Genomic DNA, 13181 nt, shown 5'->3' on the forward strand with positions numbered 1-13181 from the left:
TATGGAAACGAAATTTTCTGCTTGGGCTAACGTGTCCAATGATATCAATACTGAAAATCGTACTTTGAGTCAATGACCGCAGTAGTGAGTCGGAGGAGTGTTTTTTCGTGAACTTCAACCATGAGAGCAAGAAGAGAGGCAATGGCTTCTTTGGTTAATCAGGAGGCTACTAGTTGTCATTCGATGTGCTCGCTTATGGATTTGATTCAGGCAGAAGTAAAAGGTAGACCTAACAAACTTGTTATCGATGTCAATAGTCATGATGCGACCGTTTCGATAGTTGAACTAAATAAAACTAACGATGAATCATTTTAGAAGGTGTTATTTTCGTTATCATTTATATTGACTTTTCAATTCAACGCATTCTCAGAAAAGAATATTTTCAGTAATATTTATGAGTCAATCCGCCGAAGAGATAAAAAATGTGCAAACTTGAAATCGGCCATCATGAATTTGAATTGATTTTGGAGAGATTGTTCATCTATGGCCAATATATCAAAATCTAAATTTTGTGTTGATTGAACTACCACTCGATCAATCGAACACCTCCTGTTTTGACAACATCCTTGATGTTCTTTTGATTGTATCTCCGGTACTATTTAGTAAAAAATCAATTACGAAAAGTTTATGAAGGGAATTCGTCAATGATAGAACAATGATAGTTTCAACCGACAGTGCTGCCAACTATGCAAATTATTTAGTCTAACGTTGAAAGGGCATTTTCTCTCAACATATAATGAAAATCCTAATGCTACCGTTTTCCTCAGATATTTTACATAAAACACACTAATTATCTCAATAAAATTTGATCTGATCTCGAGTTACTCTGTTTCGGAAAAAATGGAATGTAAACTGTGTTATGCAAGTGACGTTAAAGAGTCGTATGACGAATATTCAAGTAGCGACGATTTCTAAAAATACCATGCATTTGACATATTCTTTTCAGGCAAGCGATTTTCGATTGTAATGTACCATCTTGGTTGTATTGCCCCGCTCTACTTTAACCCTTTAATTCATTTCAGCTCCTACAGAAGTTCACTGAATACATCGTAACTCGCACATAAGCTGCAGCTATTTGCACTGAAAGTGATAAATCTCTGCTCGCAAGTGCCTAGAAGGTGTGATATAGAGTGATAGGCCTATTTTAATCCTATACCGAAGGCGCTTCACTATTTCGTTTATTCATCGACCTAATCAATGCATTGTTCGTTAATGATATGGATCCCCGACAAACCTAATATGAAATTGTAAAATAAACATTTTTTAATGGAACGTGCTATTTGAGCTAATGTGCCAATGACGAAACATTCAGTTTAACGCCTAACTCACACGAATTAACGAATAGGCTGTGATTAGACACAGGGGACTAAAAGGGGCTCAACACCCTACCTACTGCCAATCGCTTCGTTAACATAATTCGCACAAATGTGCAAAGTGCAGCGATTCATTCATTCGTTTGGGCGGGCGTAGGCAGGCATATATATTCGCCTAATCTGGGCTGTGCACGCCTTTTGGGTTTCAATACTGGAACCACCCTTCAGCCGTTCCCCTCAAAGTAGGTCCATCACGATCAATCATTAGATAATATGCCATCAAATCTAATAACTTTGTTTATTTTTACGTGACGCTAATACACATTGGGTACACCTGATGCTGTTGCTGCTGATGAAGTTGTTTCTGGCAAACATGTCAAGGTGAGCTGCGTCGTCTGTGCTACCGTTGTTCGATGGCGATCGATGATGTTCAAGGGTGGTTGGTAACATCACAATAAATACAAAAACAATAGCCGCAGGACAGTAGCTACACCACAACTATCCAATTGGTTAGCACTAAGCTCGGGCTGGCGGAGTGTGGAGTGGATCTTGATAGTTGAATATTTTATAGCGTCCAACCGTTGGAGAATGGGTTTAGGTGGTAAATAAAAAACTAAATTGCTACTTATCATGAGGACTACTCCGATTACCCGAGAGTCCATGAGGGATGAATTATTTCGATTAAAATATCCTTGAGATTGTTTTTTGCTGGTATTAACTTTCAGGCTATTGAGGTATTATATTTACATGAGTGGAGATTGTTAAATATCATCGAATTCGATTTCACGAAATGGATTCCACCATACCAGCACAACGACAATTTTTTTTTTCCTAAACGTTTAAACTTCAATGCCTACGACGTTAAATATAACATTTTATTCACATATAAATAATAGTATAAATATAAAATTAACGTAATATTTGTTCAAACTTAACCTAAACAAACAATAAGCTCAGCACATCTTTTAAATTACATTACAAAGTACCGGTAGTGGTACCGTTCGCTTCCCCCGCGTGTGACCGATTTGCGCTTGTAAGCACCGTCACCAGACGGGTGATCGTGTCCTCCTTGGCATCATGATGGATTATCGAAAAGCCGAGCAGCAGTGCGACCACGATTCCGGCCAGTATCAATAGTAGGCCAACAATCGGTACCACCAGACAGCACAGACTGAAAGAAGGAAAGAAGAGTGAAAGAGATGGCTGAATCAGGTTGACTTCGTATCAAAATATAAATAAATTACGAACAGTCGTAGGAAGTGTTATGAATATGAATATGGGAGAAGCGAACGGTTGATGGCCGTGCGTAATTGGTTGAGTAATGATCGGATCGCAATCGGAATTTACATTTCGTTTAGTCGGGAACGTAGCTGGGATCGGAAATTTGTTAGGCTAAAGCTATGGTATTTCCTAGTTGGACAATTCCTATCAGCTAATATATCACCTTCTGACATATGTATTAATATTCAGTAAACGCTATTGTTCTACGGTGTTACAACATCTCCACTGGAATTTATCTTATTAGTGATCGCTGCTCCAGTTAGGACAACAGGTCGCGTATCAACTCTCAAATATCAATAAAGTTTTCTTGATCAAATTGAACCCACCACTAAGAGGCTCGTGTATGAGCACATTCGTCACTTACCTGGTACAACAAAGTCCAGACTGGTAGCAGGTGCAGCAGCAGTAGCAACATGATTTGGTCACCTCACCCATACTTTGCGGCTTTTTCACTTACTGCCACCACCGGATCAGCCAAGTTCGGTGTCGATGTTTTCGATTGCGGGTCATTAGTTTACCGAATATGGAAAATTAATTGAATTACGCGTTACTCGGTGGCGGTCCCGGCGGCGGTACCACTCAGGTAGGTATTTTGGCGGATGATGACTGCTTCAAGGTGTGCAGCTCAACTGAGTGACAAAAAATGTTGCTCGTTTGATAATCGCAAAACCGTACGGCGACGCGACGTGCGACGTTTTGTTTCTTAAGAAACGGGATTCGTTGTCTCTCACATAGACTCTCGTTACTACACAATCAGAATATTGTTGGGGCTCACCAGCACTAATGCGTCCACAGCCAGCTGATTGTGGAACAGTTTGCTATGTTTACAAAACTTTTGCTTGCGGTGAATACGAGCGTAGGTTTGTTTGTTCGCTGATAATGGCTTGCTCTTATCGTTTGCTCGAGTTTTTGTATTTTTTGCTACGAGCTAGGCTTATCTATTGACGATTCTTAAATTTAGAACAGGTTTTGTTTAAGTTACCATTGAAATGAGTCTGACGGGGTATATACCCTATTGTGATAGCAGACGATTTTATTTAGGTTTTTTTTCTCCATTTTATTCTTTTGCACAAGATATTGCCTTTTCTGTTATATCTATTTTGATCGTGCTAGCATAACTTCCTGGATCAAACTGATCGCTCAGTCCAAATGTGTGCCTCCAAATTCGGCACACAGCTTTTAGCCGAAAAAAATTGCAAATGTTTTGCGTTTTGGAGATCTTTGGATTGCACGTTTGGCTGTGCATTTACCCTAAAAATGGACAAGGTCAACTCTAACCAAATAGACAGAATTAATCAAATTAATGACGATGGTGATCGCATTATTATTGTAATCCGCACTTTTTGTAGAAAGAATACTACTGGAGCTTTGAAATGTGAAAGAGCTCAAAAAGAAGTGAAAGGAGCACTCTACTCCCGAAACCCGAAATTATACAAATGTGTCTACTAAAGAGATTTTGAATTTTCATTTTTTATTTGGAAGCTGCTCGTTTTAATTTTAATTTTGAAGACCAAAAACACATTGGTTACCGTGAAAGTCTTACTTGGCAGCAGTTTCAACATCGATGTAATCAATAATGTTTCAAGGTCATCAATTTTTTTCAGTCTTCAAAATTAAAATTTAGTCCAGGAAATCAATTGAAAATAATTAGAATATTCACACCAAACGTATACACCCATTTTGCCCAAATTATTCCCACAACTAAAGTTTGAAGTTAATACTGACTCAATATTTCGGTAAAAGACTATATGCGGCCCATGTTGTTTGTGGACAACAATGTTTTCAAACAGTTACAACTTTTGATTAAGACAAGATTTGCTCACGAACACAAGTGAAGCTAATAAATGTGACTATCACCTTTCATTTGAGTATCAACAGTTAGAAGGATCAGCTCTAGAACTGAAGTTATTGCAATTAGTCTGATTGGAGCAGTGCTGTCAGGGACAGTTTACGTTGATGACCGAAAATGAATTTTTCATATGTCTTCGTTGCGTTGCAATATAATTGAAAACATATAAAATTCATCAATTTATACTGTCTTTGGCTACGTTTTCCACGCAATTGGACTATTGTAAATATACTAGGAGAATTGTATTGAGAATTGAAAGGTTAAAATTGAGCAGCTTCTAGCACTGCGAGAGAAACACCTATCTTCATGAAAAAAGACTTTTCGTGTTTTTTTGATGTCACCGTTTTCAAGGAAAAATGGGTTTGAAACCCTACATGTACTAGAAAAAAGTTGGGCATGAAAGGACTAAGTGATAAAATACGAAGAATCGATTTTAGATGGATAGAATGACTGTACCCAACGTTTCTTTCCGTTTTACCACAATTCTTCACATGATACAAGTGTGGAGTTATACCTTCTTTAACATTTTAGAAGAGGCTTAAAGCGGCTGATCAAAAGCATTTCCTATTGTTAAATAGTCCAGAAAATCGATTGAAGATAGGTTTAATGAGCGCACGAAACGTGTACACCCGATTTACCCCGATTCTTCACTTTTCTCAAGTGTGAAGTTAAACCTGGCCGCGCTTCTCGGAAAGATTCTGAATGCGGCTGATGAAAAGTAAAAATGCTTATGTAGAAAAATCCGAAAAATCGATTGAAGATAGCAAGAATGATCGAACGGGACTGGAGTTATACTCTATTCAACATTTCAAAACGAGGCGGAATGCGGCTGATTAAAAGATTTTTTCATGTTAAATAGTCCAGAGAATCGATTGAAGATCGTTAGAATGACAGCACGAAACATGTGCACCTGTTTTACTCCATTTTCTTCCATAACTCAACTGTGAAGTTAAATCTGACTGTACTTTTCGGAAAGAGGCTGAATGGGGCTGATCTAAAGTAGTATTTTTTATGTAGAAACATGCGGGGAATCGATAAAAGATAGTTAGAATGACCACACGAAACGTGTGTGCCCGTTTTACTCCAATTCCTTATATAAAACAAGTGTGGAGTTAGGCCATATTCAACAATTCAAAAGGAGGAGGCTGAAGGCGGCTCATCTAAAGTAGTTTTTCCTGTGTAAAACAATCCAGAAAATCGATTGAAGATAATTAGTATGATCGAAACATGTGTACCGCTTTTACCCTAAGTTCCTCTAACAACTCAAGTGTGAAGTTAAGCTTGGCTGTACTTCTCAGAAGGAAGCTGATGCACCTGATGAAAAATAGTAATTCTTAAGTTGAAAAATCCGCGTACATCCTGTTGTGGAAACCAATAAAGTGCAACCGTAAATGAGCCGGAATTCAAGCTGGTTCTAATTCGCATTCCGGCTCCAGTTACATAACCGATTCTAACCAGAATCGGTTGTGCCACTGGAGCCGGAATACGAATTGGAACCAGCCAGCATTCGGGATGAGCTTAACAGGGAAGTTTCCAAAAATTTAATCTCCGAAATAAAAACTTTCAGGCAACGCACCCTGAGCCAACAACATCCAGCCTGATATGTTCAGCTGCTGGTGACCACCCTCATAAAAATAAACTATACACTTACTGTAACCCATATGGTAAAACCATTCCATATATAGTATAGGTGATATCCTGAACACGTCGTTAGGCTATTTAATCATAAGATTTTTATTAGGGGCAGTAATGGGTATGAGCAGTATGAGAAAACTATTGGGACCTCGAACATTGTTATTCCTTTGATAAGGTTCAGGGTGATGTCTGGACAGAAAACGAAAGCTGCATTGAGCACCACAAATCGTGTTTTGATCAGGCCCCTGCTAGGCAGCCATTTTGTCTTAGCCAACATCTGCCTTTGTTGAAATCAAAACAACCCAATGCTATTGCACGGGCGACATGGGCCTAGAGCCGGCTAGGCCCACATATGTTGGCTACTGTCAAAGTCTGTATATCTCAATAGCGGATGACAGGAGTGACACCCTCCTGGTTTTGATATATTCCACAGAAAATACCTGCTGTTATTATGAACATGGGTCACATTACTCCACGTATCAAATTCGAAATCAAGCTCTAGAATAAAATATCACGCTAACGTTAACAGAAGTTCGCTAACTAAGATCATAAAATCATGAACATGAATCACTGCTTATAACTAAAATATGACGAAAAAGTGATAAGAAATTACGAAAATGATGACAATGTTCCTGAAATCATGAACAAACAATACATTACGCGTGTTTAAATTGCCAAAAATCGCGACTGAGATCCTGATATCATGAACATAAATCACTCTACTCATGACTAAAATATGACGATAACGTGAATAGAAATTACGAAATTCGCGACTAAGATCCTAAAATCACGATCAAAAATCCCGTCAGTCTGACAGAAAAGTTCGATAGCAAACTTATGAATAAAAGGGCATGGCAACGTGATGAGAAATCAGAAAATTAGCGAATAAAGTCCTGCAATCATAAACATCATGTGACTGGCGGCTGTGTATTCTCAAATTATGAAGAAGAATCATAACAAAAACTAAACATGTCCAGGGAACATCAACAATAACCCAACCAAACATTTGAATGTAACGCCATGTATATATTCGGGGCGAACTAGTTTTTTTTTGGAAACACATATAGTGTCATGAATACGAAGTTTATTATTCACAATTTCAGGAACTTGGTTATGATTTTCGTAAATCGTTCAGTTCATGAAATTGTTATGTTTTGTTCTTGAGTTTATGAATTGATTTTTTGCCGCGCATCCACGTTTTGAATTGATTTTTTGCCGCGCATCCACCGTCCGGCCGAAATGACTCAACGAAGAGCTCTTTGTTGAAGGCTTTCGTCTTTCACTTTCGCTCGCCGCTTAACCTACTCCGTGCTGCAGCAGGGAGATCAAACGGTAATTAGCTTCACATACCACTTGTCAAATATAAGCTTTTTTTGAAAACTCTAATTCACTCACAAGATGTTTCAAGTTTGTATGTGAAAATATATGCAAAATAGACAATTGAAACAATAAATTCAGTACAAAATGCCAGTATCATCTTGTGCATCACAAAATATGCAGATATATAGCTTAAGGTGTAAGGATCAACATTGAAGACTGCGAATTGATCCGATTTTACAGTAAAAAGATATTTTCATATAAAGTTATGTGTTGTCTCTCTTTCTCGCACATGCTTAGAATAGGAAATTAAAAAAAAATTGGTTAGTCTTCATAGTTAAATAACTTTTTAGGGGAACCTCCAATCAATATGCGATCTTCAACAAAGCTATTCGTTATAAAATACTGTGTTACTGTTTAAAATTTTTATTGGAATTTAAGTTTTTATTTTCGAGTTTTCATATATATTACTATAGAAATTTGAAACCTCTTGTGGGTGAACTAGAGCTATCGGAAAAAGCTCATATTTGGCCTATGATTATCATTACCAGTTACCATTCGAATTAGCAGTGTTCCGAAAAAAAGTCAAAATTGTTGCCGGTCTAATGCGTCTACTTCTCGCATACTCTCTTACACTACTGCGTGTATGTATGTATGTATGTGGCAAGTAATGTCACCTCATTTTCGCAAAGATCGCTAAACCGTATTTCACAAGATTAGTCTCAAATGAAATGTACAATCTTCCCATCAGCTGCCAACAATGTTTTTAATCGGACCTCCGGTTCAGGAGTTATGGGTTGAAGAGTGCGGTCACACGGCAAATTCCCATATCAACTGAAAACACCATGATGCTCGAATGATGTAATACATATTAAAAGGGGTGAAATATTACTTGGATTTGCGGGCCTGGATCACTAATAATCAATCAAAGTAGCTGTGACCACATTGGTCACCTATAACGGATCTTGATGCCCCCTGGGGAACTCACCAAGTTCATACGCTAATATCATACCTATTTCCCAACGAATTCTTGACTGATTTTTACAAACTTGATTTCAAATGAAAGACAGTAGGTCCATTGATTGCTATTGAATTTCATTCAATTCTGACTTTTGGTTCCGGAGTTTCAGGTTGCTTAGTAAGGTCACACTGGAATTTCCCATATAAACTATTACAATCGTAATATCTCAGAGGCTAAAAATCTATTGAAATTGTCACCCAATTACTTCTATTCGCAGGTCTAGGTCACCGATTGCCAATCAAACATTCTTTGAATATATTGTCTTCTATCGACGACTCCGGAAATCACGGCTTCCGGAAATATTCCCTAATCAAAGCTACATAATATGCAGTTGGGTGTCCCCACCCCTTTACCCCTTTCATCATCACGCTCCCCTTGGTCCACCCTCAAACTTGCATTCTCTTCATGCACCTCGCATACCGAGTTTTCTTGTTATAAAAGCCAAACTCTGATTGACAAGGGAAGGTCCACTCTTAATGAAATTAAATTATTCCCACTTGTATATCGATCAAAAATCCTAAGAAGGGAATGAAATTGCATCACTGCCAAATTACAGTAACTTTTTTTTTTCTATTATTTATTTTCCAATCAAATTTTTGGTGAAATTAGTGTAATGTGTATTGTTTACATTGTGTAGGTTTCACTAGCGATTATACAACCGTTGCGGAAATAGAGACGGAAAAACATCAGCGGTGTAAACAAATGTGCGCACGCACCTGGAAAATCTTGTTCTCTCTCACCGTTTTATCAGCAAGAAGCTCCCCAGTTGAATGGGTGAATTTTGACTAACATTCTCTTGTGATGCAATTTGATTCCGCACACCCTTTATTTCAAATGTAGCTTTCGTAATATTCTTAGAGACCGAAATAAACAAATTTAAAAGTGTATGACTAACCAGATCGCTCTCGCCATTCGTCCTTCATTTTTTGTGTCTCTATGTTTGTCATACAGCTATTTATAAGTATGCGACCTCCAGCGTCTAATTTTTAAAATGCCTTTTCGGTGACCTTTGCGGTAGAGCGTTGTTTACGTTTTCTAAAGTGCAACAAAAAAGGAACAAGTTTTATTGCCTTCATTCAGCCCGGTGTCAATCCTCCAAGAGGAGTCCATTGAAAAGAATCTATTCGGCATTTTTTGTAAAACATTAGATTGACAATTTCCGTGTCCACAAGCATTTGCTAATGTCAATTTTATGTGGATAAAAAAGAAGACGTTCAATTAGCGTCCATCAGTAATGCAATTATTCGATCCTTAGCAGCAAGAAAAAAAATCCACTGGTCATGTCTTCACTTGAAACTAATCGACGTTTCTTTCTTCTCTAAATTTTGCAGGTTTTGCCACCCACATCACGGCGACGAACTGACAATGCGATGGATTGCTACTGCGCGACAAGTGTTGTTGTATAGCCGTTACCAAGCTTAATTGGAGGTAGTTTATCCATAACATACCGGGGGGCTATTGTTGATGAAACATCTTCATCAGAGTAGTTGAATAAGCCGATGAGGACACAGCATGAGTGAACTTGACCTTATCGCAAATTATTGCTTCTTGTGCACACGATTCGGTGGTCTCATCAGACCCGCTCATTAAGTTTGGATGATCTGAAGGACTAGCGTCGAAGTGCAATCGAAATTATACGACGAAGATCCGATAAATATTATGATTGTTGTCGTTCATTATGCAAATAATCGTAATATTGCCCCTATTCCTTGGATTAAATAATACCGATTATCTCAATCAATTCGCCGCCCGCCGATCCGGTTGACAGTGAGCGGTTTTCGCCAATTACCGGCACCCCAGGCTATCCTTGCAAGCATAGCCAGTCAGCCGACCCAAGTCAAATGTCACAAACCGGAATTCGAAGTGACTGTCAAGGCTTTCTGCTGACTCTCAATCGATTATCGAGGAGGCATTGTAATTACACAGCTCTCGTACCGCCTGACTGGGGCGCACATTCTTTAGAAGGAAAAAAAAAACAAATACCCCGTTATAATTGTAGCTATAACTCGTTTGAATCGAGACAGCGAGACAATACTGATGGGGCTGGCTGGGACCACAAATGACAGTCCCTGGTAATGTACGATTATATCACCCTCAATAATTGCCCGACATTGTCACATTTTGCACGCTCTATTAGAGGCCACACGGTTGACTGTTGCGCTATTACTGGCCGTGCGAGCGTTGGTCCGCGTTCTGTCGTGTTGACGGGTCGAACTGTTTGGAATTAGGCTTGGCGAATTGTATAGGAGAGCCTTCCGAAGCCTTTAAGCATGGTTTTACTGGGCGAAGTGATAAATGGTGGATCATTAGTTCCCAAGACGTCGTTTCGAAGATTCTAATTGCAGTAGTTTATTTTTTGGAAATCGCACGCATATCACAGCCAATAATAGTATTCTGCGCTTGGTTAAGTCTCCCCAAGTTCCCCTATTGTGAAGATATAAGGAAACAGGCAAAATTTTCGCTCACGTTTTATTTATTGCTAACGGATTTTTAAAATTCGATCACCAATCGGTTCAGACAAGTAGGGTAGAATGGGGTCGAATAGGTATGGGGTATAGGTATCTTTGTTATGTTATTGCCGAGGTTGCTCTTCTTGTGTGAATTAGATACACGGTAGAGAACATCGTTGGCGACTGTCATTTCGGCTGTTACCGTAGATCAGCTGTATTAGTTACGGCGCGTGTTGTTCTGCGAAAACACATTGTCGTTCGTCCTCTGTACAGTACATTTAATCAATATAAAAAATGTCAAGCGAGTTGTTTCTTACGTAAAAATTAATGCTGAACACGAATGTTTCGTGTTGGATTTTCGATATTTTTGTTTTTGATAAAATACGGGCATCAACATGAAACATACGCTTGGGCAGGATAGGTTAGCCGTTTGGGGTCTCTAGGGCACTACTAAGAGTCTCACAGCTAATCAACCACGTGAGCCGGAATGAACAACTTCAATTCCACACTCTGGCGTCGACGAGGACACCGAAGAAGTCATTCACAAGTATAAAGCCAGACGCAGCTGCCGAAACAACAAGTTTTTTCACTGTTTCATGATTTTTCACATCATTTGCCACTTCTCATTTTCTTACCTGTATGACGTCAATGTAATTTGGAAATAATCTGCAGTATTCATACTCTTCAACTAGCAGTAGAACCGGTGATTTTCTATGTGTAAACATTAGGGTGGGGCGTTGTTATATGGAAAAACGTAATCATAGCCACGTCAACCGAGCACAGCACTTTTTTGGTACCTTTTGGGGTCTCAAACAACTATGCGAAATTTGGGGTCGATTGGTGTTGACCCGGCGTGGCGCATTGCGTTTGAATTTTGTATGGAGATTAGTATGGGAAAACCTACTTTTTTGCATTTTCAATTTTACAGACTACAATTCTTCCTGCAGTATACCAACAGTTAGATAGAAGTGTAGTCCAGAATATGCTGAACAACTTTTCCGAAGGATGCATGGTGCTAGAAAGTCTCTAAGCCAAGTTATAGCTGTTCAAAGTTCGATACATCGAATTAAATGCCAAAAATCAGTTTTATTGCCAACACTGCGGGTGTACCAATGGTATTTCATATAGCATTCCAAAATAACATTATATATTTTATATTTACCACATTGGAATGTTTGGATGAATTATTCAAAAGCTTTAGCTCATTTTCATGAGCGCATGTAGTTGAGCAATAGGGCGTAGTGAGAGGTGAGGGGGGGGGGGGGGGAGGGGGACTTTAATATGTAGAAATTCGAACTGGAATGTTGTCGAGTTGGAATGTTCAGACGAATTATTTCAAAACATTTACACAATGTCCTACGCATAATAGTAACGATGAAATAAAACATACTGCATCCTTTTGCCTTGACTTTTATCAATAGAAGTTATGTTACAGACTGAATCAACTGATGTTGAGTTGATGTGTCAGACGATTATATTTCGGTATAATATGCATGATTTGATAGCATGCTCATTTCTATGCTGTTCGATCACGAGGCGTGAAACTAATTTCTGGATTTCAACATAAAATCCACCAGGTCCCTATATCAATTTTTGCTTCAGGTGATCGAAATGAGCATCCCATCAAATCATAGTGCGTATTAAACTGAAATATATTCAATGCAATCCTCTGACATATCAACTGGACATCAGTTGATTCAGTCTGTAACGTAACTTCTATTGATAAAAGTCAAGGCAAAAGGATGCAGTATGTTTTATTTCATCGTTACTATTATGCGTAGGACATTGTGTAAATGTTTTGAAATAATTCGTCTGAACATTCCACCTCGACAACATTCCAGTTCGAATTTCTACATATTAAAGATTCCCCACAGCACCCCCCCCCCATACTACGCCTTATTGCTAAACTACCTACGCTCATGAAATTGAGCTAAGGCTTTTGAATAATTCATCCAAACATACCAAGGTGGTAAATCTAAAATATATAATGTTATTTTGGAATTCTATATGAAATGCCATTGGTACACCCGCAGTGTTGGCAATAAAAATGATTTTTGGCATTTAATTCGATGTATTGAACTTTGAACAGCTACAACTTGGCTTAGAGACATTCTAACACCATACATCCTTCGGCAAAGTTGTTCAGCATATCCTGGACTATACTTCTATCAATTCGTTGGCTTACTACAGGAAGAATTGTAGTCTGTAGAATTAAAAATGCAAAAATGTAGGTTTTCCCATACTAATCTCCATACAAATTTCAAACCCAATGCGCTACGCCGGGTCAACACCAATCGACCCCAAATTTTGCACAG

At 38.6% G+C, this 13181-nt stretch overlaps 1 protein-coding gene across 23 annotated transcripts in view; it reads left to right on the forward strand.

Moving 5' to 3' along the window:
- The window catches only part of LOC131693868 (uncharacterized), a 293335-nt gene that overhangs the window by 105655 nt on the left and 174499 nt on the right, over nt 1-13181 (forward strand). For 14 of the 23 annotated variants that reach the window (XM_058982095.1, XM_058982092.1, XM_058982114.1 and 11 more), the window contains exon 2: nt 9748-9844. The exons of the other annotated variants lie outside the window; for them this stretch is intronic. The gene's annotated coding sequence lies outside the window, so the exon portion shown is untranslated. The remainder of the gene's footprint in view (nt 1-9747; nt 9845-13181) is intronic. 23 annotated transcript variants of the gene reach the window in all.

Source organism: Topomyia yanbarensis, chromosome 3, assembly GCF_030247195.1.
Source record: "Topomyia yanbarensis strain Yona2022 chromosome 3, ASM3024719v1, whole genome shotgun sequence".
In the NCBI taxonomy this organism is placed as follows: domain Eukaryota; kingdom Metazoa; phylum Arthropoda; class Insecta; order Diptera; family Culicidae; genus Topomyia; species Topomyia yanbarensis.